The following is a 27,407-nucleotide window of genomic DNA, read 5'->3' on the forward strand; positions in this document are numbered from 1 at the left end:
AGCAGATGTGAGCGGAGAACTTGGTTTATGGAGGGCTTTCCTTGTGCTCACCACACACTTTCGGGCGTGTGACTGACTGGGTTTGTCTGAGAGCTCAGTTCTTTCGCTGGGAAGCAGCAATTATTACGTAGGCAAAAGTTAGATCAAAATGCCGGAGACTGCCAGGCAGGGGCTTCGTGATAGGTGTCTGCGCACTGGAGTAGCTCAGTCAAGGCTCAGGGGACAGCTGTGGACGCGGGAGAGAGGGAAGGGACTCGGCTGAGCTGGAGGGGTGGGAAATGCTGGCGTGAGGAGCCAGCCAGGGCGTCCAGAGTCAGGGGCGCTAGCAGGGGCGTTCACCCTCGGTTACTCTGCGTTTATTTACTCAGAGGCGTGGAAGAAAGCATAAAGGGCTAGCCTGGTGTAAAAGAAATAAAAGAGGGCTGGGGCGTAACTCACTGCTGGGGCATGCGCTTAGTGTGGGCGGTCTCTGTCTGTCTGTCTGTGTGTGTGTCTCTCTCTGTTTCTGTGTGTTTGTGTGTGTGTGTGTGTGTGTCTCTGTCTCTGTCTGTCTATCTGTGTCTCTGTCTCTCTCTCTGTCTCTCTGTGTATCTCTGTGTGTGTGTGTCTCTCTCTGTCTGTGTCTCTGTCTCTGTCTCTCTCTCTCTGTCTCTCCCTGTCTCTGTCTGTCTGTCTGTCTGTCTCTCTCTGTGTCTCTCTCTGTCTCTCTATGTGTGTGTGTCTCTCTCTGTCTCTCTGTCTCTCTCTCCCTGTCTCTGTCTGTCTGTCTGTCTGTGTCTGTCTGTCTCTCTCTCTGTCTGTCTCTCTCTGTGTGTGTGTGTCTCTCTCTGTGTATCTCTCTCTCTGTCTCTCTCTCTGTATCTCTCTCTGTCTCTGTCTGTCTGTGTCTCTGTCTCTGTCTCTCTCTGTCTCTCCCTGTCTCTGTCTGTCTGTCTGTCTCTCTCTGTCTTTCTCTGTGTGTGTCTCTCTGTCTCTCTCTCCCCTTTCCTATTGCTCTCTCCCCCTCCCTTCCTCTCCCTCCCTTCCTCTCCCCCTCCCTCCATTCTTCCCTCTCCCCCCATCCCTGCCCCGGGCTCTTTACTGTATAGTCCTGGCTGGCCTGGAACTCGCTCACTCCTCCAATCAGCACTCAGGAGGCAGACACAGGCAGATCTATATGGGTTTGAGGGCAGCCTGGTCTACGTAGCAAGTTCCAGAACCAGCCAGGGCTGCATAGCGAGACAACAAAAACCAAACACAAATAAAAACCTTAGACGGCGCAAGGCCCTCCCTGGAGTCTCCAGTACTACAAGCAGAGGGAAGCAGAGGCCTGGGTTCAAGAGTAGCCTGAAGTATGCAGTGAGTTCAAGGCTAACTTGAGCAATTTAGTAAGGGCCTGCCTCAAATTAAAAACTAGAATAAGTGAAAATGAAAAAAACACAAAGAGGAAGAGGAGGAAGAAGGGGGAGGATGGAGAGGAGGAAGGGGAGGAGGAGGAAGAAGGGGAGGATGGAGAGGAGGAAGGGGAGGAGGAGGAAGGGGAGGAGGAGGAAGAAGGAGGAAGGGGAGGAGGAGGAAAATGAGGAGGGTAAGGTGTGGAAACAAGGCATAAGTATGATGAAACTTGCTGGCTAATGAAACCGGCAGGTGGTTGGTGGTGTAAGGCCGCAGTTCCTGTGACCCAACGGTTTGCTTCTGCTTGCCCGTATTTCAGTGTGTGGAAGGCCTTGGGGGGGGTATGGATGAGGACTAGAACCCCGGGAAAGATTCGTGAACACCAGGCTGTGTATTCTCTCCTGCCCTACTTCCCGCCTGCGAACTGTGCCTTCCTCCCCTTCCCTCCCCTCCCCTCCATCTCCTCCACTCTATTCCCCTCCCCTCATCTCCACTCCCCTCCACTCCCTTTCCCTCTCCTCCCCTCTCCACCTCTCTCCTCCCCTCTCCTTTCTCTCCTCTCCTCTTTTCCACCCTTCCCCCATTTCCTCTCCCTTCCCCTTCCCTCTGTTCCTCCCTCCCCCTTTTCCTTCTCAGCACCCCTGTAAGCCCGGAAAGCGCAGAGTTACAAAGCAGTCACCAGGCAGGGAGGAACAGAGTATGGCAGGTGTGAGTGGCCCTTAGGGGTGGGGACGTTGCTTGGGGACTTCTGCAGTCAGATTACAGGGGGACTTGAAGAGTGGAGAATACCAGGCCGGGACCCTGTGCCCCAGCAGGGCCGAAGCCTCTGTGTAGCGGAGAGTGGTACAATCAAGAAGCTGGCGCGGTCAGTGTGGCCACAGTGGCCACAGGTAGGGGCTGAGAAGTGACAGGGGCTCACTTTGCCGGAAGTGAGAGTTAAGAGGCCACCTCAGCAGACTGTGCTGGTGACACCCCAAGAAGCCGGCAGGAAAGGAATAATGAGCCTGCGCGCCTCTAAACCTGGCGTTGGGGAGGCCGAGGCGCAAGGATTGCCGGAAGTCTCAGCCCAGTCTGGGCCACACAGTGAGTCCCAGGTCCTAGCCTAGGCTAAAAATTAAAACCCTGTCTGAGAAAATGGAAGGTCACAAGTGCTAAGGGAGAGGTATGGACAGATGGCGCTGTAAAGAGGGTCGGGGGCATGACTCCACGGGTCCTGGGCTTTCCAAACAACGCTTTCCTGCGGTGTGCCACGGGAGCGAGTGCTTCGTGTGACCCAGCAGCTGTCCACTGGACAGCCGCGGATGGAGGATGAGGATTGGCTGGTTCTGGAGGTGGGGCCGGCTCTCCCACCCCTCCCACCTGCCTGAGATACCCTGGATCCCTTCTCTTAATGTCCTCAGTGGGCACGGATGGCCTCCCATGGAACCGGGGTGGTGGTGTTTTCCTCTGTGACTATTTAATTATGGGGCTGACAAACAAGGGGGAAAAAAAACCAGTCACATGAGGGTTTCAAGCCCGAGATTGCTTCAGTTGACTGTGGAAGCGACACCGGTTATGCAACAAGAGTTTTAGGGTGAACAAGTCATGTTTGATCTCGGTTTGATGGTCTGGTCATCGACAGAACGCTATCCCTTTGGGGGAGTGGCGGGTGAGCCAACGACACCCTCTCCTGTCCCACAAACCAACAAAAAAGAAAGGCCTGGTGTTCGGTGGCATCTTGGGAGCCTCTGGTTGGCTGTCTCTGATTCATTTCAGAAAATGACAGCAAGAGGCCAAACGAGATAGAAGGTAGATCTCTTTTTCAACTGCCTTTCCTTCCTGTTTGAAAAAAAACAAAACAAAACTCTCAAGCTCAGCCCATCTCCTCCCTCTATCCCTCCCTCACCCCACCACAAACCCACTTCCTCCCCAGTCCTGGCCCCACCCACTAACACCGTTTCTCCCCTGTGCCCTCAGCTGCTTCCCCCACAGCTGCCAGCTCAGGGTCATGCCCAGGCAGCCGGATACCAGCCAAGACTTCTACCTCACTCGCAGCAGCTCAGCTGGGTCACCTTGGGAGGAGGCAGAGTGACGAGGGCAGTTGTCTGAGAGCACTGCCAACGCCAGCCTGGTCTTGCTGTCGCTCCAAATACACGGTGTATTAGAGCCGCTCCTAATCATACGTGAAGAGCTGCCACTGAGGGCGGCTGGCGTTCAAACGCAGCTGACGCGCACGTCTGTCTTAAACCCTCGGGGAGCGCGTGAAAGGTCCCCTCTCCCTTTAGATGTGAGACAGAGACCGGGTGGCAGTGTGCGGGCACAGGCTCACACAGCCCTGACTCCGGGTCCTCTGCTGACTTGGAAGGCCTTTATTTACCGTGACTCGTGTCCCGGCCCCCACCTGCTGAAGTGGGACAGATTCTCCAAAAAGAAGCCATTTAGAGGGGAGGCTGGTTGCCACTGCTCCAGAAGCCCCAGGGACCTATAACTGGTCATCTGCAGAGGAGCCTGCTCTTTGTCAACGGAGCTGCTGCCAAGTTTCCTGGGAGTCAGGCCTCTGGGCCCGCATCCTAGTTGGTTTAGTGGTAATAGGACCAAGGTCACAGGCGCATGCACTCCTAACTTTAGCGAGCATTTCTCAAGTGAAGTGGGGTCCACTGGGTGTGGGTGAAAATGACTTGGGCCAACCCTCTAATTTCTCAAATAAATAACCCATAAAACCATCTGCCGAACAGATGGATGTCAAGGGTTGTAGACATATTTATAATAGTTTCTATTTGCAATAGGAGAGGCCTAACGTTTGAGCAAATCTCAGCCCCCTAAAGGCCAAATTCCAAATCTACTCCCTTTACCCTGGAAGGCATCCTGGGAGATGGTAGCCATGAATTATCCCAAACTAGTCAGGGCCAGTGAAGGGGACAGCCTCCACTGTGCACACAGCACTGGGGTAGGCTCAGCAAAGGACCCTGGGTGCTTGTAAAACTTTAGCCTTAGTTTGAGAGACAGGGCACACATTCTCACACACAAAAACAGAGCCAGGTGGTGGCCTTTAATCCCAGTACTCAGGAGGCAGAGGCATGCAGATCTCTGAGTTCGAGGTCAGCCTGGTCTACATAGAGAGTCCAAGGCAGCCAGGGCTATGCAGAGGAATCCTGTCTTGAAAAAACAAACAAACATAGGCACAGAAACATGTGCCTAAAACACATAACAGATAATGACAAGGGTGCCGAGATATGAAGAGAGAGGGTCTGTGGGCCTTTGAAAAAGAAATAAGATTCTGAAGGGCGGAAATCACAGAGCTGAAGGGTTGCGTCTGGGTGAAGAAGAGTAAGTTTGCATGTAGACCCAGCCCCCAGCTCTACAGTGTGCTTGGGGTGCCTTGGAATAGACCCGGGGAAGCCCTGGAGTTCAGGCCAGCCTAGTCTGTAGCCAAAAGCTATTTGACAGAGTAACCCTCTTCCTCTTGATTATACAGGTTTAAGTAATTCATCAACACTGATCCAACATCTTCTTCAGGAGACGGGCAGCGGCAAAGGCACCTGGTGAAATACAACAGGGATTTGTAGAATCCCCTTCAAAGGACTTCTGCTGGCCCAAGCCTGCTAAGGGGACAGAAAAGCAAAGAGATGCCTACAGTGTCCGGTGGCCAAGACTCTGACAGAAAGGTCAGAGGTCACAGGAAGTGGCCAGGTTCAACGGGGTGACATGGATGGCGGCGGCTGAGTTGTTGCAAAAGCAAACAGACAATAGGGGAGGCTGGAGGAAGTGGAAAAGGGTGTCTGAGGAGAGGAGCCTGCACACAGGCGTTAGGAGGGGAGAGCGCTTGGTGGGCCAGGAGGCTGGGTGCTGAGCGGTGAGCTTGGAGACTCAGGTGGGTTCACATCTGAATTTGAACACAGACCTTGGAATGCCGTGAGAGGCCTCTTGGGGATGAACAGGGTTTGTTTTTGTTTTTATTTGAGGACAGTATCTCACTCAGGGGCCCAGACTAGCCTGGAACTCACAGCAATCCTCCTGCCTCAGTATGTCAAGGGTTAGGATTACAAGCCATGGACCAACATGACTGGCTCGGATGAAAGGTCTTGCTCCGAGATACATAAGAAAATCAGGGCTTGATTCTGCAGCAGTCGTCTGAACCTGCCGCGGGGGTGAGAAGAGAGAGGAGCTTTTGAGGAGAACGTGGCAACCTCCTCGCCCTGCCCAATGCCGCTTGGGCTAGTCAGTTCACAGAGCAGCACAGCGTGAAGGCCGGGCAGTTCTGCCCCCACTGGAGAGCACCATGAGCCTGGTGCAGCGCCTCTCATGCGTCTCCACGGCCCTCTTCAGAGACACCAGAGGGTTGAAGTGACTTGCAAGGAAGATGCCACCAGAGCCTTACTTTTTCTTTTTCTTTTTTTCCCCGGCACAGGGGGTGGGGGTGGGGGATGACTCATAGCCTTATGTATATACTAGGCAAGTAGGCAAGCTCTCCACCATTGAGCTGTTGAGTTCTAGGCCCATCCAAAGTCTTATACTCCAGGCTTCTGCCACTCCAAAACCCCAGGGAATGCTGGGTACTTGGCACCAGGAGCCAGCATCTTCATGATCATCCTGCTAGACTAGGCCGAAACTAGGTAGGCTGGATGGACAGACAATGGACAGATTCACCGTAGTAGTTTTAAAAGTCATAGCCATACCCTGACACCACAGTCTCCCTTGTCAACTGCTATAGACCTTTGCTATGAGGACTTTAAGCTAGTTTGAGTTGTTTTCCTTTAATACGGCTTGAATGTCCATCTGGTTCTTGATGCACAGTAGATGTTAGGGCGCAGAGCACCTTTTTAATGGATCCGTCCCCTTTCAAGTAGAAATTGGAACTGTCCAAGTTCATTAAGATTCAGCACCAGAGATTACTGACTGAGTGCCTGGTTATGTGATCAGATGCTGGCTTAGAGGCCGAGAATAAAGTTGAAAGAAAGAAAGTGTCCAGATGAAGAGAACACGAGACAGTGACCAGACTGTCTGGCTCTCTGCATGAACGCTGGTGTTGTCTGACACTTCTGGGGGGGGGGGCACGAGCAAGTGTTATTCACCCAACATAGGTTCAGCAGACCAAGGCAACACTGCCACTCAAGTCCAGCTCAGTGAGCCAATGAGTTTTACAGGAGTTGCTTAAAGAAGCATGGGTGAGGAACTTGGACAACTTACAGGCAGCTACACTACCAAGGAAAAGCCTGTCTCCACCCCAGCCGTTGTTAACCACTTATATGTCCTCAGGGAGGAAAGGGACCTCGTGTGCCACCTCATGAAGGTTCCTCGCACTTCCCTTTGCCAACAGGACAATCTGAGGTCCTGTTGGTGAGGGTCCCCTACCCATAATTGTAGCTACTCTGACTCATGACCGCAACGGCCATACCAATGCCTGGAGAAAAGAGTCCCCCAGTTACTAGTCTCTGTGAGTCCCCGGCCTTTGAGCCTAGAGGCTAACTTGACCATGTTAGATACGCCCCATCTCCCCAAGTCCAGTGATTAGTGATGCTTTCCCATGGACAGTGAAATCTCCACTTGAGTGGGACTGACTGCCATCAGTATTCCATGCCCAGCAACAACAGCCTAACTTTTAAAGCAACAAAACTCGGAGGTGAGAAGTCCTTAGCGGTTTTTTTGTTTTGTTTTGTTTTGTTTTTGTTTTTGTTTTGCACACCTAGCCCGAACTCACACCACAGTCTGCGACAAGAACTGAATCACATCTCTGGGCTCTCCCACACTGGCTTCCTCTTGTCTTGCTAATTCACCATAAATTTGGAGCCGCAAAAGTTCAAAACAAAGCTGAACCCTGTATTGGGCATTAAGCCCATGAGTCACAGTTGGAACAGTGGCCTCTTTCTTTCCATGTTAGCTGTGTTTTTCCTACCCTGTGACCCAAACAAGAATCAACTTTGTGACAATAATTCATTCAGTGCTGCCTTGGAGCAGGGGCTGTGTTGGGAGGTGACAAGTTCTGCAGTGTCCCAGGTAGCAATGCATCTACTGTTGGTAGGATGCTGGGGTTGGGGGAGGGCAGTGAACCCAGCAAGTGGAGCTCCCAATTTCATTCCCTTGCAGGGGCCAGCAAAGACTCCCCACAGAGGAAAGACTTCCCAAATGTTTAAGATGCCTGGGTGCGGGAGGCAAGGGGGAGTGAGCCAGCCCTGGGAATGAGCTTTCTGACAGCCACGCTGACTGGATTGGGACCTGTGTCACTTTTTAAGGCTGAGTGTGTCCAAAAATAGTTGTCGGGGGTAGTTTGGGAAAGGAGCCCCCCCTTGAACGTGGGGGCTGTGCAGCAGGGTGGCCATCCAGGCTTCCTGACCTCTGCCCCTAGCACCCCTGTCAGCTCTGCTCCGTCCTTCAGGCCTATCTCAAACTTGCACCTGACACTTCCTCTCTTTTTGTTCCTTGTAGGGGGATACCGGGACCTCCGGGTCAAATTCTTTCTTCCTCTCTCTTTTAGTTTTTCCAAATGCTCCCCATTTGCTGTTGGCTAAATACATATTTTAAGCACATATTGCAAACTTTAAGACATTAGCCTTGACACAACTAGGGAGAAAATACACGCAATTCCCTTACTCAACAACACAGGGTAATGAAGTCCTAAAAGCCAAATATACACACCAGACAGGGAATGGTTAAGGAACACAGTGGGCGGGGTGTTCCCCTGGGGCTAGGGGCAAGCAGCTGGGCTGGAGCAGCTACTCCCGAAGGAGCTTCCGGCTGGAGACAGCAAAATGAAAGGTTAGCAGTTAGGAGCGTGCAGCCTACAGCTTCTGTCTCAAATCCACCGTGTGAAACCCAAGGGTCAGAGCATGCCCCAGCTGGAAGATTCAGGACTATGCCCTGGGGTGCCCACCTCCGAGGAACCACTTGGCCTGTCTCAGTCAGCTGATGCAATCGATGGTCAAGGACCTCTCAGGACCACAGAAGGGACAGTGTGATAACGATCCTGTTACAGAGGCAGGAGTCCATGATCCCTAATCCTCAGCTCTAGGTGAGAAAAATAAACAAAGCATAGGGTTGTGATGGGGGGAATGTCCTGCTGTGTGCTGTGGATATATGCTTCTCTTATTGGTTGATGAATAAAGCTGTTCCGGCCGATGGACAGACAAGATTTAGCCAGGTGGGAAATCCAAACAGGGATAGAGAAAGGTAGTAGGTGGAGTCAGAGAAACGCCATGTAGCTGCTGAGGAAGCAAGAGGCCTGGGCATCACCCGTATGCCAAGATTGTGTGGAGATACACAGATGAATAGAAATGGGTTAATAATTAAGAGAGAGCTGGCCAATAAGAAGCCAGAGCCATCGGCTAAACAGTTTATAATTAGTGTAAGCCTCTGTGTGTTTATTTGGGACTGAATGGATGCAGGACCAGGAGGGACAGAAATTTTCATCCACAGATGCTAAAAACCAAAACCCCAAACTTGCCACTGTGTATAAATAAGCAGAGTCATAGACTGGATGTGTTGGCCTCGGGAGGCCATCCTTCCCAAGCAAAGCCGCCAACAGGAAGAATTCCAGTCACATGCTTTTGTAGTTGTGGTAAAAAGAGAAACAGACGGAAAATTTTTTTTGGTGTTTTGAGAGGAAATCCATTTTAATAACATAATCGCTTTCTCCAAATATCTCAAAAACGTCACTTAAACATAGAATCGGCATAAAAGCTCTTCGTCTCGCTTTTTTTTCATGTGAACCCCTTCCCGCATTCATCTGTGTATTTTTAATCCCTCAGCATATTCCGACTCAAGTGCTAAATCTGCAACAGAAGCACCTGATCTGTATTCATAGTTCCCACAAATTTATGGCTGCAAAAGTATTCACACACCTGATTTATTCCAGACATACTTCAAAGCTTTCCGATATCCAGGGCGAGCACCAAAAGTAATTTTCTCTCTTAATATCTGCACGCATGCTGTTCAGTCTAGCCACCTTGTTTTAGAACTGACTTTAAGGTAGAACACTGCGCCCCTTCCCCCGTGAGTTCCAAAACCGTCCCAGCGATGCGCTAACTTTGTGCGACTCTGCACTGTTGCTCGTCCATTTATTCTTCAAGCTCATCACACACATGGTGGGTGATCTTAGCTCGCCGTTCCAGGCAGCGGTCTGCCACCCTCTGCATACGTGCGTGCATACGTGCCGTGGCGTTTGGTTCCCCTCTTCCTCCTCCCACGCGGCTCCATCCCGGACCACTCCTTTCTCTGGTTCCTTTTCTTTCTTTCTTTTTTTTTAATATTTTATTTATTTATTTATTTATTTATTGTGCATATAGTCTTTTTGTCTGCAGATCTCATTCAAGGTGGTTGTGAGCCACCATGTGGTTGCCGGGAATTGAACTCATGACCTCTGGAAGAACAGTCAGTCCTCCTAACCGCTGAGCCATCTCTCCAGCCCTCTCTGGTTCCTTTTCTTACCCCAGGTGGGTGCCCCTTGAGGCCACTTCACCCCCTCCGCCATCGCCTCCTAGTCTCAAGCCCAACACCGACGCGTAAATCCCCTCCTGTGTGCACCTCGCATTTCAAACGCAGAGGACCCACGTCCTGGTTTTGTCTGACAGAGGGCGGGGCTTATCTCAGCTCACAGTTCCAGGTTGCACGGGCTATGGATGAGGGGTTGCCGTGACAACGGGGACACCCCCCCCCCCCAGCAGCTGGCTCTTCACCACATCCACAGTCAAGAGCAGAGAGAGAAACCAACACTTGCACACTCGCTGCCTGGCTTCATTCTGCCACCAGCGTCTAACAATCCTCAACCCATACCCCTGGAATCAGCCGCCGGTTTTAGGCCGGATCTTTGCGCACCAGCGAACACATCTGAGAGCAAACTGCGCTGCGCAATCCCTCGCTGAGTCTCCCGAGTGAGCCTCGGCTGTGTCCCACGGGACGGTGGAAACGAACCAGCGCAGAGCACACAAGAGAAAACGTGATAGTCGGCTCCCTGTCAGCTCAGGGTCAGCATGGAACTCAAAGGGGCCTTTCATAAAGCCAACAATTACCAACGTCTACTTCGTAAACTCGTTAGTCTTTGCAACTAACCCGCATAGCGCTCCCGATTACAGTGAAAAAATCTGCCCACTTAGTGACCGATCCACGCTGTTTAAAACATTCAGCTTCCCGGAATCTCTTGTGCCTCCCAGGCTAGACCACAGACAAGCTTGGCTTCCCTAGGAGCCTCAAGTTAGCAACAAGAGACTTAACTCACCCTGCTGCCTTGGATTATTGAATACCCAACAAGTATTCCTTTTGCTTCAAGGATGTCTTAAGTAAGAACTGACCATGAAATCTTGGCAGAAATTCTCCGCCACTCTGCCAACGCCCTTCCTGGGGCCCCAGGTAGGCGCCCCCTCTGCCTTTCCGGCACCCTCTCCGTCCCCCGCCTCCCTTGAGACCTGCCCATCCCCTCCATCGTCCCCTCCCGAGTTTTACGACCAGCACCGACACACACTGAGAGTTGGCAGAGAGCACAGATAACTGTCTTCTACGTCTCCACCCCACAGGAGCGAGAATCGTAGCATGTGCACACCGTTGGGACAACTTTGAGAACTACACCCCCGCGCTCGCCCAGCGAGCTGATCACAAACATCTCTACTGGGTATCATTTGAGTGGAACAAAGGGCAGGGTGTGGGTGGTGCACACCTTCAATCCTAGCACCCAGGAGACAGAGGCAGGTAGATTTTTGTGAACCAGCCTGGTGTTCATAGTGAGTTCCAGGACAGCCTGAGCTGCACGGTGAGTTCCAGGATAGCCCTGGGCTGCGCAGTGAGACCCTGTCTCAAAAACAAACAAACAAACAAACAAAAAAGCAAATTATAAAGAGGAGCAAAGCATCAGGCAAAGGACGAGCTTCTTGTTTTGAAATCGCACCGAGTTCAGGGAGCCGTGGTGGGGAACCCCCAGGCCCAGCTCGCCAAGGCAGACGCAGGAGAGTTGGAGGACTTCATTGTTTCCTAAAACTTAGCTTCCTCGAGAAACTCGAAGAGACCCCGCCTCAAAAGCCAAGGGCAGGGGTATGGAGCACTTATCTGGGATGTGAGGGGCCCTGGCCCGAGTCCTGAATCCAAGCTAGCAAGCACCACAGGCAACCCAGTCCTTGATCCTGCCGTGAGCACCCTTCCCTGTGATACCTATGCTTGTCTTCTCTGGCAGAGGACTTACACAGATGTAAAATCCCCAAGTGTCTATAGGAATGAATTCAATATTCTACACAATGACAGTACTTTTAAAGAAAATACGTTTGAGAGTCCTGGGAGACGGATCTACCCCAAATGTCGGCCGGCTGCACGCCTTACTTCACTCGACTTTCTCTGCAGCTGAAGTACCTCTGAATCGATCAGACTTTGATGCTGTTAGGAAGACTTCGTATTCAAGGGCAACTGTTTGGTTGCTTCACTGAAGAACCTTTGGCTTTTGCCTCCAGCTTTATTGAGGCTTGCCTGACAAAAGCTCTGCCTATTTAAGACGTATCCATTTGATAGATGCTGTGACAGGGCTACCAAATAAAGCCAAGTATGTGGTGATATATTATTTATGTTTTTTTGTTGTTGTTGTATTTCTTTTTTTAAGATTTATTTATTTATTACATATACACCAGATTGAACTGTAGATGGTTGTGAGCCACCATGTGATTGCTGGGAATTGAACTCAAGACCTCTGGAAGAGCAGTCAGTGCTCTTAACCTCTGAGCCATCTCTCCAGCCTGATACATTATTTATGAATTATTAAAGGTTGCCTGAGGATTCAGAAAGCAAAGTCAGCCTCAAGCTACAGAGATCAGGCAGCGGTGATACACACCTTTAATCCCAGCAGCCAGAAGCTAGGAGGTGGTGGCACATGCCTTTAATCCCACGACTCGGGATTAAGAGGTAGACGGATCTCTGTGAGTCCAAGGCCACCCAGATCTACACAAGACTGACCCAGTCCTAAAGAGAAACAGCTCACACAAAGCACCAGGGATCACACGCCTTTAATCCCGCCACTAGATAGGTATAAAAGACAGGAGCGGGGTCTCCAGCAGTCAGTATTGAGCATTCATTCTCCCGCCACACCGGGGATAGGGAGACATCCAGTCTCAGGATCCTACAGCCACGCTGGGGAGAGGCCGCGGGATCAGCCATTCAGCCTGAGGTAGAGGTGAGAGCTAGCGGCCCCCTACTTTGCTTTTCTGATCTTCAGCTTCACGTTTGAACCCCAGGATCAGTCCCTGGGTCATTTATTTTTCATGGCACACAAGTATTTCACGCCGGCCACCTCAGGTACCCTTTAATGGGTGATGGGAATACTTAGGATATAATACACTATACGTTATCAGTAATTAACACATTCTTATTTTATTGTGTTTTTTTGGGGGGAAGTGGCTAGGGACTGAACCCTGGGCATTGACGGCTCTGGCTAGGCAAGCATTCCGCCACCAAGGAAGACGCCCGACCCCAGAATCACTATTTTAACAGCAGCTCTCTAGCTCTCCACGTTATGAAGTATCTCCATCCCACAAACGAAAGGCAGTGGCCTTCCGCCAGAATCTCCCCATTTCCCGTGCCTCCCCCATCTCGAAGGACCACCGTGCTGCTGTGACGCCTTGGCTGCCGTGCGTCAGCGAGATGGCGCGGCATTTGTTCTAGAACCTCCAGCTTATCTCGTTAGCGTGGTGTCTCCCAGGTTTATCCACGAGTCAGGAAATGGATTTCCTTCTTTACGAGGCTGGATCATATAGATGTAGACACATGTCTTTATATGTCTATCTCCTCTGTTCTTTATCCATTCACCCACCAGCAGACATTAGGCTGGACCCGCATCTCAGCTGTTGTAAACGATGCTGGGGCAAGCAGTCTAAGCGCCTCCAAGGTACTGATTTCATCTCCTTCAGACCAACACCAAGAAGCAGGATCGTTGGACCATATGGTAGTTCTGCTTTTAAATTTTTTTGTGAGGAACTTCCGAAGCTGTTTCCCTAACGACTGTGCTGAGCTTACACTAGTTGTTAGACGTCCTTCAGATCTTTCCCTGACACTTCCAGTAGAGTTCCTTGATGAAGATGGTGATGTCTTTGGCTACCTCTCCAAAAATAAAATAAAAAGTAAAATAAGATAAAGTGGTTCTCCTTTGGGTGCGAGGGTTTAAGTCATCATGTAGGACATTATGAACTAGGCCCTGGTAAGAATTGCTTTAAAATGATTATTGAGCAATTAGGTAACTACTGTTGATTCTTGTTTAACTGTTGAGAGAAACGATATTTGTAAAATTTCTGTCTTTTCTCTGAGAGTGTGTGAGATGGTCTCATGTAGCCCAGGCTGGCCTGGACTCGTGATCCTGCTTCCACTACTCGAGTGCTAGGATTGCCTGTGGTTCATTCCAAGCCATTTTTTTTTTACAGCGACTGCTTCTTGCTGTTATAACAGACTGAGTAGTTGTGAAGAAGATAGTTTTCCTCATAGTTTTTGGAAGCTGAGAAATCTAAGACTGTGTCCTCCTTGCTGTGTCATAACAGGTGAAGGCTTTATGAGTAGAGGAAGCTGACTGGTGACAGATATCAGTGGGGAACAAGAGACAATGTCAGGAGAGGCATCCTCACCTCAGTCACAGGACCCTCACCTCAGTCACAGGACCCCTCACCTCAGTCACAGAACCCCTCACCTCAGTCACAGGACCCTCACCTCAGTCACAGGACCCCTCACCTCAGTCACAGGACCCCTCACCTCAGTCACAGGACCCTCACCTCAGTCACAGGACCCTCACCTCAGTCACAGGACCCTCACCTCAGTCACAGGACCCTCACCTCAGTCACAGGACCCTCACCTCAGGATGACAGGACCCTCACCTCAGGATGACAGGACCCTCACCTCAGGATGACAGGACCCTCACCTCAGTCACAGGACCCTCACCTCAGTCACAGGACCCTCACCTCAGTCACAGGACCCTCACCTCAGTCACAGGACCCTCACCTCAGTCACAGGACCCTCACCTCAGTCACAGGACCCCTCACCTCAGTCACAGGACCCCTCACCTCAGTCACAGGACCCTCACCTCAGGATGACAGGACCCCTCACCTCAGTCACAGGACCCTCACCTCAGTCACAGGAGCCTCACCTCAGTCACAGGACCCTCACCTCAGTCACAGGAGCCTCACCTCAGTCACAGGACCCTCACCTCAGTCACAGGACCCTCACCTCAGTCACAGGACCCTCACCTCAGTCACAGGACCCTCACCTCAGTCACAGGACCCTCACCTCAGTCACAGGACCCTCACCTCAGTCACAGGACCCTCACCTCAGTCACAGGACCCTCACCTCAGGATGACAGGACCCTCACCTCAGTCACAGGACCCTCACCTCAGTCACAGGACCCTCACCTCAGGATGACAGGACCCTCACCTCAGGATGACAGGACCCTCACCTCAGGATGACAGGACCCTCACCTCAGTCACAGGACCCTCACCTCAGTCACAGGACCCTCACCTCAGTCACAGGACCCTCACCTCAGTCACAGGACCCCTCACCTCAGGATGACAGGACCCTCACCTCAGGATGACAGGACCCTCACCTCAGTCACAGGACCCTCACCTCAGTCACAGGACCCTCACCTCAGTCACAGGACCCTCACCTCAGTCACAGGACCCTCACCTCAGTCACAGGACCCTCACCTCAGTCACAGGACCCCTCACCTCAGTCACAGGACCCCTCACCTCAGTCACAGGACCCTCACCTCAGTCACAGGACCCTCACCTCAGTCACAGGACCCTCACCTCAGTCACAGGACCCCTCACCTCAGTCACAGGACCCTCACCTCAGTCACAGGACCCTCACCTCAGTCACAGGACCCTCACCTCAGTCACAGGACCCTCACCTCAGTCACAGGACCCCTCACCTCAGTCACAGGACCCTCACCTCAGTCACAGGACCCCTCACCTCAGTCACAGGACCCCTCACCTCAGTCACAGGACCCTCACCTCAGTCACAGGACCCTCACCTCAGTCACAGGACCCTCACCTCAGTCACAGGACCCTCACCTCAGTCACAGGACCCCTCACCTCAGTCACAGGACCCTCACCTCAGGATGACAGGACCCTCACCTCAGTCACAGGACCCTCACCTCAGTCACAGGACCCTCACCTCAGTCACAGGACCCCTCACCTCAGGATGATAGAAGCTTGCATAGTATGTGAGTAACATCTGTTTAATCATGGCTTCAAGCACATAGATTTTGCCTGTCTGATTCTTCTTCCAGAGAAAGAGGAAGAGGGAGAGAGACAAGAGGAGGGCCAGAATGAGGGAGAGGCATCATCTTGCCGTCTTTATAACAGACCAACACACGGGATCGCTACCTTACCATTGTGAATGTCTCAGGGGTCCTTCGAATACCGTCCCAGTAGCAATTAAACATCAGCACGCATGTTTTTAGGGGGCTGATGCCTGGCTTGTGGCCCTGTGCCCCGTGCGGAGGACAGAAGACACGTTACAGGAGTTCCATGTGGGTGCCAGGAGTCAAATACAGTTGTCATGATTTAAAAAAAAGACTTCTTTAAAATTATGTGTGCGAGGATATACGCATGTGAGTGTAGATATCCTTGAGGCCAGCAGAGGGCGTCAGACGCCCTGGAGGTAGAGTTACGCTTGGCTGTGAGCCGCCCAGTGTGGCTGTTGGGAACTGAAACTGTGTCCTCCGGAAGAGCAGCAAGTGCTCTAACTACTGAACCACCTCCCTCAGCATGGGATTGACAGGACAGTTAACCCACAGTGCATTTATCTTGATTCCTGTAGTCCTTCATCTTAAACATTGACAGTTTTTCATGATTGGTTTTTGAACTGGTGCCACAACTTATACCATATTTTAAAATGAAAACATTTCAGTTCTATCCCCTATTTTGACTTATCCAGATCTCCCCATAACTTGCACTGCCTCATCAGATAGTCAGATAAACACATTGAAGTGTTGTACTGATGTGTTAAAAAGACAAACAAACACACAAAAACCACTCAGGCCATTAATGACAGTTAGAAAATGTGTTTATATGTAACATCCGGTCTGTTCAAGTACCTAGTACACGCTGCCATTCCTAAAACTTTCCACAACATGATGAGTGAGGAAATGATTTGAGTTCAAGGGTTAGCAAGATGGTTCAGCATGGAGAGGGCCTTGGAACCAACCCTACCGACCTGAGTTCAGTCGCCAAAACCCATGTATTCAAAGGAGAGAACTCACTCCTGAAAGCTGTGTCCTGTGGCATGCCCACGCCCCAAATTAATAAATGATGAAAAAAATTATAACCAAAACTTAATAAAATTTGCAGGAAGGCCAAGGTGATACACACTTGTACTTGAAGACTGAAGCAAGAGTTTAAAGCTGGCCTGGGTGATATAACGAGTTCCCACCTAAGATATAGAATATCTCTGTATCACCAGGCTGTGGTGGCGCACACCTTTAATCCCAGCACTCAGGAGGCAGAGGCAGGAGGATCTCTGTGAGTTGGAGTCCAGCCTGGTCTACAGAGTGAGTTCCAGGACAGCCAGGGCTACACAAAGAAACCCTATCTAAAACAAAACAAAACAAAACAAAAAAAAGAAATCTCTGTATAAAAATTAATTAACTTATTGAATTAAAAATTCATTTATGCAAGCCGGGTGTTGATGGCGCACGCCTTTAATCCCAGCACTCGGGAGGCAGAGGCAGGCGGATCTCTGTGAGTTTGAGGCCAGCCTGATCTACAGAGTGAGTTCCAGGACAGCCTCCAAAACAATACACAGAAACCCTGTCTCGAAGAAAGCAAAAAAAAAAAAATCCATTTACGCTAACTACATTTCACATGCTCGGTAGCCACATTTGGTTGGAAGCTAGTGACTGTCTCTAGGCAACAGACACAGAGCCATGGTTCAAATCCAGTTCCCAAGTCCAGAATGCCTTCCTCAGTCCCTTCCGGGCATCAGGAAAGGAGCCCTGGCTGCTGGGAGACACTTTCATGACCCTCTGGGTTCAAGGCCTACACTGGGGTCCAGAGAGCTAATAGGGCGAGGTCTGTGCACTCTTGTCTTGTTGGCACTGAAAAGGCTCCCATACTTCCAAGCTCAGGAAACTGTTCAGCTTCCGGGGGGTTTCTCTGCCGGGTCGCCCACGTTGGGAAACGTTGTACAGTCACAAGGAAGCTCTCCTCGGCATACTCCCCATCTCCAGTTGGTACTCTGCCTCATCTACGCCTCTGGAACAGGCCTGGCTGGAATGGGGGAGATTCCAAGGAGACACTTGTGTTTCTCAGCCTGACTACAGGGCTGTTACAACAATCCACCCCGAAGAAATGGCAACTTTCCCGGGAGTCTCATGCTGGGAAAAGAAGCAGGTAGCAGCCCGAGTGGGAACCGGTCTCCCCAAGAGAGACTCCGTGCAGTTCCAACTTGTCGGCCCACCTTACAGGATGGGACTGAAGCCTGGGCGTGGACAGATCGGTGATGAGTGGGCTGCTTAAATGGACCTATCCTTGGCCCTGAGTTTAGTCTCACTTTAGGACCCAGAAGATGGACTGGGGGTGCAGGGGAGTTGCTGCCTCTTTTTTTGTCCCTCTTGTCAGTGTGGCCACTGAGAAAATACTCCTTTTTCCCCCTTGCTTCTCACTTTGAATCTGGCTCTCTCTCTCTCTCTCTCTCTCTCTCTCTCTCTCTCTCTCTCTCTCTCTCTCTCTCTCTCTCTTTTCTCGAGACAGGGTTTCTCTGTATTGTTTTGGAGGCTGTCCTGGAACTCGCTCGGTAGACCAGGCTTGGTCTGGAACTCACAGAGATTCGCCTGCCTCTGCCTCCCGAGTGCTGGGATTAAAGGCGTGCGCCACCACTGCCCGGTTGAACCTGGCTCTCTTCATTGGCTTATTGAAAACAGGTGACCGGACCTGACTTGGGTCACAGGTTGTGACGCTGCTGTGCCTTCCAAATGATGATGCTTTTCCTCTTGATCTCAGCAAGACTATTATGTCTGCCTAGATTTCCCCGTGGTCTGGAAAGTACATCCAGGCAGAATCAGAACAGATCAGAAGAGCTCAGATACTGATAGCATTTTCGGATGTTATCCAACCGAAACTCACACACAGGTCTGGGGAAGCACTACATTTTTCTGAATCAAAACAAATAATCATGGGTAATGGTTTGATGGGCTGTTGACGGCATCAGAACAAATAAAGTCTAATTAAAGCACCTTTTTAAACACATTGTTGGGCAAATTACAGGGAAGGAGGGATACTATTCAGGTCTCTCCCTGTGCTGTGCGTGGCCCGATGAAACCGACCGCTCCATGTGTTTTCCCCAGTTTGCTGCTCCCTGGTGAGCGGAGAGACCCAGCTGTGTGAGCGGTTGTGTCTGGACGTCTCTGTGGCGTCACTGTCTGCACTGCTCAGATGGAGTCACTACAGAAGTTTTTCTTTTTGCTTTCTTCCTGCCGCCGCAGTCTCTCCCTTCCGCTTCTGTGTTTTCTCCTCCCCAGAAATCTGAAGAACCGAACACCTGTCCCTCCAGGCTGCCCTCTGCTGTGGTGTGTTTCCTCCAGGGAGACCCTGGAGGCTGTCTTCCGGCACCCCACTCTTTTTCTGTGGGGATTCCTCCTATGGCGTCTCAGGGCTGGCCGTCTGTCTTCCGGCTGGATCAGACGTAGGTGGCAAAGGAGCCTTCCCTCTGGTTTCCCTCTTTTGATGGAGCCCAGATGCCCGCTCAAGCTCACCATTTCAAAAATGGAGGACCGACGTTCCTCTCTCCAAAATCTAAAATCGCGTACACAAGCCGGTACGTTATTCCCTACACACAGCTGCGTAGAGAACCGAGTAATAGCCACCCACCCAGCACCCAGGCAGAAAAATGAGAGAAGCATTACAGAAGGAGTTTGTTTCCCCCTTTTCACTTTTCTTGCAGGTAGTAAACCAGGTCACTGAATTCAGTGTGTCTTAAACATGTTACTAATTGCCGTCATCAGAGTGCATGTGCCACACACGTGAAGTCAGGGGACAAGGCTGTGGACAGTCAGGTCTCACCTCCCCCTTTTCCTGGGTCCCAGGGATCAAATCCAAGACTCCAGGCTTGTGTAACAAACACCTTTACCCACTGAGCCATCCCATTGGATCTGAATTCTCATAAAATGTGTGTGTGTGTGTGTGTGTGTGTGTGTGTGTATGTGTGTGTGTGTGTGTCTGTGTGTTTACAGTTTAGGGACATGGAATATTAAGTTTCCTGTGTATAAATTTGTATGCATATATACACACATATTTATATTTCTATGCATTCATAAGCAATACATAATATTTTATATATTATAACTCCATTAGTGTATCCAAGGTTATCACTTTTATGAAGCCCTGTGCCTGGAGACAGAAGACAGAAAGAAAAAGAAAGAAAGAAAGAAAGAAAGAAAGAAAGAAAGAAAGAAAGAAAGGAAGGAAAAGAAAGAAAGGAAGAAAAAAAGAAAGGAAGAAAGGAAGAAAGAGAAAGAAAGGACATTTAGCAGAATTCCATTTCCCAGATCCATCCTGTAGTGTTGCTGTGTGGGGAAAACCGAGCCAGTTAACTGTTGTTTCAATGTTGAGCCTTGGCCATGGCAGGGAAGAGGCGACTGTGGCTGCAAGCACGTGTTTGCCATGTGTTTTTGTTTACTGGCCTTGGGGGAGAACTCTGGAGAGAATAAAAGGGCTTCTTGGAAGAAGGAACAGTGTAACAACCACCTCTGATGGAACCGCAGCATCATTATGGAACTGCTTCGTGAGTCAGGCGCTGCGCTAAGTGTTTTCTAAAACGTTGTGTCTGGTTCCCAGAACAACCTGGAGAAAGCTTGTTTGTCCCTGCCTTAGAGACGGAGAAGCCAGCTGGGCTGCACAGACTTGTAACTGTGTCTTCCTCCTGAAGGGCAGGCCCTCTTCCCAAGTCTTAGTGAGCTTATGACATGTTAAGCCCAACAAGTCCAAAATTTCTCTCTGCCTTTGTTCTCTTCACTCTGATTCTTCCCAGCTGCAGAATTTAACCTTGTTTTAGCGTACTTTCTACTGCTGTAAGAAAGACCATTGACCTAAGGCGACCCGGGAACGAGAGGGTTCATTTGGCTTACACATTCAGATCACTGCCCATCACTGAGGGAACCAGGAACTTAAACCAGGATAAGAAGCAGGAGATAGCAACTGAAGCAGAGACCATGGCTTGCTCCCCACAGCTTGCTCAGCCTGCTTCTCGTACAACCGGGGACCACCAGCCCGGGGATATCACTGCCCCAGTCTCCCACCCCCCAAACATAACCAAGAAGCCGGGCGTTGGTGGCGCACGCCTTTAATCTCAGCACTCGGGAGGCAGAGGCAGGCGGATCTCTGTGAGTTAGAGACCAGCCTGGTCTACAGAGCGAGTTCCAGGACAGCCTCCAAAGCCACAGAGAAACCCTGTCTGGAAAAAACCAAAAAAACCAAACAAACAAACAAAAAAAAAACCATAATCAAGAAAATACCCCACAGACATCCCATAGGCCTATCTGATGGATGGAGGCGTTTTCTCAACCGAAGTTCCCTCTTCCTAGATGACCTAAGAAGCGTGTGCCAAACTGGCCAAAAATCAATAGCACAAGCCTCTTAGCTCCAGGTGTAACCTGCTCCAAATTCTTCAGTAACTCCTCAGTGCCCAAAGAGCTACGTAAAACGTCCTTGCCTGGACGTTACAAGCCCGGTTCCTTCACACTCCTTTAATAAAACTGGGTTTATTGCCTGTTCTCCTCTGCTCACACCCCGTCTCAGCTGCCTGCTCTTTCTCTCGCTGTTCCTGACTTCCGTTTATCCACCGCCATCCCCCGGACCTCAGTATGGACTGGCCAGGCTTTTTCATCCGCTAACCAGAAAACCCCTCTTCCTTCCCAGCCCTGACGGAATTTTCTGCATCCCTTATCTTTTTGGATTACCCTGCGATTCATCTGCGTGCTTACCTTTCCCAATCCCAGGAAACTGTGACCTACCGACAATGGGCATTTCCTGTCCTCAGGTCCAGGAGGAAACAGGGCTGTCTGAGGTCCTTGAAATGACGTAGCACTTTCTCTCCTCAGAGGACCAAACTCAAACAACTCAAGCTGAAACACGGAGTTCAGGCTGGGTGGCAGGATGGAACTGCATCTTGCATCGAGCTTAAGGACACGCTCCTGTTTCATCCTCCATCTTTGATCTGGAGAAGCTGGGGAAGACAATTACTGCAATTCAGTGTGTGGGAGTAAGATAAGGGCCTGGATAAGGGTGTAAGCTAATCTAGACGCTGGGAAGCTGTGTACGTTTGACACCGGCCTTGCCTGAAACTGGGCCACGGTGCTCTGCGGGCAGGTAAGACTTTTAGACTTGCTGCAAAGGCATTGTGAAGCCTTTCGTAGGTCCAAGCGAAAGGCGGAAGGCGGATGACAGAGGGTGCATTGTGTAGTGCGCGCACACTTGTGTACACACGGTCACATACGCGGCGGCTCTCAGCCTGTGGATGGTGTACGCTGACCTATTCCTGATTTTCAGCCCGCTGCACAGGAGGTATCGGGGTTGTCATGGGCCCTGGGGTCCTCTCCACACTCAGCGGCAGAGAACCCACGGCACATGATAGGACATGAGCTTTGCTTCTGCCGTGGCGTTTTTTTTTTTTTTTTCTTCTTCCTGAAAGAGAAAGCAGCTTGTGTTTGTATAATTTTCTCCTCTGCTCTGGCCTACTTCAGGCTGTCAGCCCAGTCCAGTCATCTTCTTTCCCCAAATTAATATACATGTCATCACCTCTCCTTAAAAATAAAGATCCAGCCCGCCAGCTCCAGTGACCTTAAAAAACTCTGTTAACTCCACACAGCGAACCTTGGGCTCATCTTTGTCTCTCTTTCTTCCTCCCTTCATCATCCCTCCTTCTGCCCCCAGAACAGAGCTGGTTCAGCTTCTGCCCTTTCGGAAAACGGTCCAACTCACATTGTTCAAAACCTCGGCATCATTTGTAATTGTTCCGACTTGGTAGTTCCCAACCTACAGACTGTGTGTGTGTGTGCATGTGTGTGCACGCGTGTGAGCCCGTGTGTCCATACACTAAACCCAACATCTTAGACACACAAACATGCTGACATAGCACTCTACAGACCGTGTGTGTGTGTGTGTGTGTGTGTGTGTGTGTGTGTGTGCGCGCGCGTGCATGCACGTTTGTGCACTCGTGTAAGCCCGTGCGTGTGTCCATACACTAAACCCATCATCTTGGACACACAAACATGCTGACACAGCACTCTACAGCAAAGCTGTCACCCTCGCCCTTGTTTCTTGACCTCTGACCATGTAGACCAAGTTGACCTTGAACTCACCGTTTGTCTTGATTTGTTTTTCGGGGGCAGGGGGTGCTCCTGGCGCTAGGGAACCCAGGCCTTGCACATGCTCGACAAGGGGTCCGCCACTGATCTACACAACCTTGGCCCTCAAATCCCGTCTTTTACCAAAACTCTCTGGCATTTCTTTTGTTGCAGCTCCCAACATCTATCCCCAAAGCCAAGTTTAACTTAAACCACTCATCGCTCCGGAACTGGGGAGAGGGTTGAGTTGGGAGATTTATTTATCTTCCCCAAACACAGCTTGCTTCGTCTACCTGATGGTTTTAGCTGCCTTTGGGGAGCTGGGGTGACAGCATGGAAAAGCCCTGTGGGTGCTGCACTTGTACACCCTGCTCGGCACCACACAGCCCAGCCCTTGCCTCATGGACATTTGCAATCACCTCCGCCCCAGTTCCTCCGGCTTCTACTTCCCCAGCCTGCTGCTGTTCGGGGAAACACCGCTTCCTGCCTGGCGTCTTCAGCTCCTCCTGCCTGATCTCAGGGCAGGTCCCAGATGGACTGGGTATCTCCATGAATCTGCTGCAACCCTGGCCACCCCAGCAGCTTCCTTCTCATCCCGCCTGCTCTGGCTCTCTGCTCAGGGCAGCAAGTGGTTCCCTTTGGGCTCCATGTACTCTGTGTCCCCTCCCAGGCCTCTCTCTCCAGCCCAGGTCTCTTTCCAGCCAGACTTCACTGCCCAGCTCTACTACACCTCTCAGATTTGAAGTGTCCAGCTGTCTGTCACCACCCCAACCCCAACCACATCCGCTCAATCTAGACAACTGGGGGTCGTCCTTTCCTCTTTGTCCCCAACCCCTGTGCACGTCCGACAGACCGTCATGCCATCCCATGCATACATGCATACATGCATACACACATTCCTAAGTCCAAATCTGAGCTCTGTCTCCCATCTTGGAAGCAGATCCTGGTTCCTTTTCGTCTCCTGGGTCCCACTTCACCCTGTTATCGGTTCGTCCTCTACACTGTCAGAAATGTAGTTGTTTTTCTAGCACACAAGTCTAGGCGCCCCTCCATAAAGCTCCCTTCCTGCTAGTTGCAGAGTTCATAACAGTGTCCCCCAAGTTCCTGAACTACCGCTTCTTAGGGTTCCCGCCCCCTGTACCATGCCCCCCATGCCTAGGACAATTTCATCTCTTTTTTGTGGCTGACTTGTAGCTCCTTGATGGACACATGCCTTCATCCAGAACCTCCCCTTCCCCGCTCACCTGGGAGCTGGGGATTCCACACCCCACCTGTATCTACTACTGTCTAGACAATAGAATGCCACTACCGTGAGGTTTGGGGTTTTTGCTTTTACCTGTTTCTCCCTGCTTGTGACTTTTCCCCGGGGACTTGGTGTCTATCCATCCCAGACAGAGAGGGCAATGTAAGACCGAGGATTTCATTAACACCTAACGTGGTAAGCCAGTTAGATTGGGGTTACTTCCAGGGTCACTGGCACCTGACAGGTGGCTATACCTCTCTGTGGCTTGGTGCTCATCATATAGCGTCCATGGAGGAGACTCTGTCTCGTCTAGATCTAACGTCCTCTAGAACGGACATTCCCTAAGGGTGGAGACCACGTGCTTTCCTGTAAGACCAGCACACTGCATGCCTTTAATAAATCTGTTCTGTTCATATACAGGACGACCGTCCTGGACCAAGAGAGTCCTGGGAGATAGGACTTCAGTGCTAGACCCTGAACAGTCCCTAGCAAAGTGTGCCCTACCGGCTCACCCAGGCTGCTTTAGACACACAAGCCTGCTTGCTTTCCATAGCTGGGCTTTAACTGACGTGAAGGTTCGCCTCCGTTGATGAGTTTTGTCTCATCCCCTGATGTACTCCAAACAACCGACAGGGCATCGACCACCATTTGTAACCAAGAACAAGGGTCCACAGCAGCAAACATGCAGTCTACCCTGCGGTCCTCTTTTGTCAGAGCTTCTGCCTAGCATGAACAGAGCCTTCGGTCTCAACACAGTTGTAGACAAGAAAGACAGACAGGATATTATAATTAAAAAGAGAGAAAAAACTGAAGCGGGTGACTCATGCCTGTGATTCTAGAACTAAGGAGGCTGAAGCAGGAGGATCGCTGGGTTTAAGGTCACCCCGGGCTATAGAGTATGTTTCAGAAGCAGGAGGATCGCTGGGTTTAAGGTCACCCCGGGCTATAGAGTACGTTTCAGAAATGCTGGGCCTATGGAGTGAGACCCTGTCAGAATAAAAAAAAAGTTCCTGAATGTGACAGAAATAACCAAGAGGCATGGAAGAGTGTCACATAGATGAGAGAGACCAGAAGAGAAGCCCCGCCTCACTCTCTCTGCCAGGCTCATATTAGGGACCTGATGCACAGTGAGTACGACGTGTGTGATGGAGATTATATTCATACAAACTTAAGGCCCATAGTGACTCCTTCCTCCCTCCCTCCCTTCCTCTCTGTCTTTTTCTCCACCTCTGTGTGTCTGTTGTTCTTTCTTTTCAATAAGGTCTTTCTGCATAGTCTAGGCTGGCCTCAGATCTCCAACCTCCCTACCTCAGCCTCCTAAATGTTAGGGTTTTATGAACACACCACTGCTCCTGGATTCATACACTCTGGTGGTGGTGGTGGAGGGTTTCTTTGTGTGCCTTTTGTTACTGTTTTTTTTTTTTCAGACAGGATCTCACTATGCAGTCTTGGCTGGCCTGGAACTCGCTATGTAGTCCAGGCTGTCCTGGAACTCACAGAGATCAGCCTGCCTCTGATTCACAGGGTTCTGAAAAACCGACGGCTTTGTTATGGAAGTCAAAATAGAGGCTTTGAGAATACTGAGTATTTCTAACTCAATAGTCCCTGAAAAATCCCCTCACACTGCGATTACTATCCCATCCAACGGGAGACAACATCACACTGCTGAGAATATAAAAGCCAGCCTGCTGGTTTTTTCAAACTGATCTTTTTTTTTTCTCCCGCAAGTTTGAGCCTAAGCAGCAAGCCAAGGAGAGAGGACAGACGGCTGACATTCAGCAGCTGTGTGTCGTAGAACAGCGACAGCCTGGAACCACCAGATGCCTCTTCAGGTAAATGAGGAAAGGCCACCCTCAGGCTTACGTAAGAGCATAAGAGCTCATGTTCGCACCCAGCCGACAGGCAGGCTTTCACACCACTGCATTTCACAATGGGACAGAGGCCAGTCACGTGCCAGAGCCCCTCCCTCCCTTCTTCCCCGGGTCACACTCTGATACAGGAGGTGGCATAAGCTATCTCCCTGCGGCTGGCTTTGGCATTTTAATTTTTGGCTGCGTGTTATGTAAAACATGCAAGGCTTTACAGTGATGAAGAAATGTCAGGGGACCGATTTATAGACAGCAAGATTTTCTTTTTTTGATGACCGTCTCAAAAGTTGGTTTTCTTCAAGTCTCATTTATCTCAAACGTGGTTTCTATTAAATTTTCTCTGACTCTTCCTTCCCAAACCAAATGAGACATTTTCCCACAATAGCATAAAGAACATCCGCGGTAAGTTTGTTTGTTTTATTGTTGTGACTGTGCTTCTTTTGTTTTGGTGGTTTTATTTACTTTTTCCTTTTTTTTTTTTTTTTTTTTTGAGACAGGGTCCCAGGTTGCCCAGGCTGCTCTTAAACTTGTTACATATCCAAGTCCTACGTCAGACTCCTGATCTTTCTGTCCCTACTTACCAAGTGCTGACACTTCAGCACATGCCGACATGACAGGCTTATTTGATATTTGTTTCAGGCTGTTCCTTCGCACTGGGCTGTTGGAAGGTCTGCACTTATCTATCTCCATGTTTAGCGACTGGACTATTACCTGACACAAAGACACCTACAAAATGCTTGTGGGATTTTATTATTATAGCATGGAGGAGTTTGCCAAGCTCAGGCTATCTAGTTGCACTCTGCAAGGACATGACATGAACTTTACAATTCTGTCTTACTCCTCGTCCACATAGGTCAAAGATCAGGTAGAGCAAGTGCTAGCCGGCACTCAGGCTCTCAGAGACGGAGCACAGGCTTCCCCGCCATGGAAGACCGCCATGGTATGGGTCTTCAGGTCCCATACCACCCACCTACAGGTCTGTTGTATTCACCCCAAGCAGATCTCCAGTCTAACCATTCTGGGTGTCGTGGACCTTGCGGGAAGTCCTGGTTGACTAACACAACAGCCCGCATCAGACTGAGTTGCAATGATAACCTTAAAGAAGAGTTTACAATTAAAAAGAGAAAGATGGTACCAGTTGGAAACTGGGTCTTCCCACCTTGTCCTGCTGACACCTCTTTCTGAAGTCTCAGCAATTCCCATCATCTCACACAGTTGCGCTTTCAAGCACATGGAACATCGGTGCTTGAAAACCTAGAAAAGCGGCTGGGGGGTGTCTTTAAATCTACAGTTCTGGGGGGCAGAGGTAGGAGGGTTACGAATTCAAGGCCCATCGGGTTACTTTGCAAGAACCCTGCCTCCAAGAGCAAACAAGCATCAAGTTTGGCTTAGGAAAACCAAATTAAATCTCCATACCTTCTAACAGCTCACACGGCAACTCATCAGTCAAAAGGTCTTCTTGCACATAGCAAATCTTTGATAAGACAGTTTTGTTTTACTTGAGACGGGGTCGCCCTATGTAGTCCTGGATGGCCAGGAACTAACGGTACAGACCAGCCTAGCCTGGAACTCTCCACAGTCATTCTTCCTCTGCCCGCCAGGTGCTAGGTCTGCGGGTGTTTGCTGCCATACAGATGGCTCATAGTGATCAAATTCCTGTCTA

General features: G+C 50.4%; 2 long non-coding RNA genes across 2 annotated transcripts; one reads left to right on the forward strand and one right to left on the reverse strand.

Moving 5' to 3' along the window:
* Nucleotides 1–2,940: 2,940 nt before the first annotated feature.
* LOC121137041 lies at nt 2,941–3,708 on the reverse strand. The gene is made up of 2 exons (XR_005874247.1): nt 3,398–3,708; nt 2,941–3,192 (listed from the first exon to the last, which is right to left on the reverse strand). It is a non-coding gene; the product is annotated as an uncharacterized LOC121137041 (long non-coding RNA).
* Nucleotides 3,709–7,712: 4,004 nt separating this feature from the next.
* On the forward strand, nt 7,713–11,884 carry LOC121137073. Its single transcript, XR_005874286.1, has 2 exons — nt 7,713–8,359; nt 9,633–11,884. It is a non-coding gene; the product is annotated as an uncharacterized LOC121137073 (long non-coding RNA).
* The last annotated feature ends 15,523 nt before the right edge of the window (nt 11,885–27,407 follow it).

This window comes from Mesocricetus auratus, unplaced genomic scaffold (assembly GCF_017639785.1).
Source record: "Mesocricetus auratus isolate SY011 unplaced genomic scaffold, BCM_Maur_2.0 Super-Scaffold_100676, whole genome shotgun sequence".
NCBI lineage: Eukaryota > Metazoa > Chordata > Mammalia > Rodentia > Cricetidae > Mesocricetus > Mesocricetus auratus.